The sequence below is a fragment of the Kogia breviceps genome, chromosome 11 (assembly GCF_026419965.1).
Source record: "Kogia breviceps isolate mKogBre1 chromosome 11, mKogBre1 haplotype 1, whole genome shotgun sequence".
In the NCBI taxonomy this organism is placed as follows: domain Eukaryota; kingdom Metazoa; phylum Chordata; class Mammalia; order Artiodactyla; family Physeteridae; genus Kogia; species Kogia breviceps.
This window is the reverse complement of record NC_081320.1, coordinates 33,195,637-33,196,635: the sequence shown is the minus strand read 5'-3', so window position 1 is coordinate 33,196,635 and position 999 is coordinate 33,195,637. Positions and strand designations below refer to the sequence as shown.

General features: G+C 61.4%; 1 pseudogene; it reads left to right on the top strand.

Annotated features, from left to right (window-relative positions):
• The first annotated feature begins 510 nt into the window (after positions 1–510).
• On the top strand, positions 511–619 carry LOC131765986 (5S ribosomal RNA; annotated as a pseudogene).
• The last annotated feature ends 380 nt before the right edge of the window (positions 620–999 follow it).

The following is a 999-nucleotide window of genomic DNA, read 5'->3' as shown; positions in this document are numbered from 1 at the left end:
TGAGAGGCCAAGAAAGTGCTGCAGGAAGTCATATTTACTACTACAAATATACTTGTGAAGTGAATTTTTGCTCATGCTGAGTTAACTGTAAAACCTGAGAATAGTGGGAATCCGTGTAGGAGCCTCCCATAATAGTGAAGACTGCTCCCATGGACATTAGGTCATGGAAGTGTGCTACTACATAGCATGTATCCTGGAGCACAATGTCTGGGGTTGAGTTGGCTAAGATGATTCCTGTCACGTCCCCGGACATGTTCCGGGGCCACATCCCTGTGAGAGACGAGCGGGATCTGGGGCGGGGCGCCAAGCGCCAAAGGGTTTGCTGGGTCCCTCCCGCCCTGGGCTGGGAGGTCGCCAACCCCTCCACCACCCTGCGGTACCCGAGACCTCCATTCCCCTGGCTGGGCGGGCAGCGGGGCCCTGCCAGGGCGGGCTGGCCGCGGGGCTGGCGGTAAGGCGCACGCGCCAGAGAAGCTGGGCCTCAAGAGGCAGCCCGCGGTCCCCAACCCTGCGTACGGCCATACCACCCTGAACGCGCCTGATCTCGGAAGCTAAGCAGGGTCGGGCTTGGTTAGTACTTGGATGGGAGACCACCTGAGAATACTGGGTGCTGTACGCTTTTTGCCTCCCGCCCCGCCTTCTCCTTTAGTCGCCCGGGGCTGAGGCCGCCTCCGCCCCGGCCGGGCACCGCTGCAGGCCCCCAACTCCTCAGGCCCCTCCCACCACAGCGCGCGCCAGAGGGGGCGCTCCCCGCCGGCCTGGCCGGGGCTAGGGCGGCCAGAAGGCGGCTCTGGAAGGCAGCGGCACACCAGACGCTCTGGCGGTGGCTGGCCCGGATCCAGACTCCGCCACAGGGTCGGGGCTAAGATACACGCCCATGAGTGGAAGTGCCTTATGCGCTGTAGCTCTGTTTTTTAGATGTCTTAGGAAACACCATACACTTCTCCAGAGTGGCCGTTTGCAATTTACATCCCTTCCACCAGCATAACAAGGCTCCCT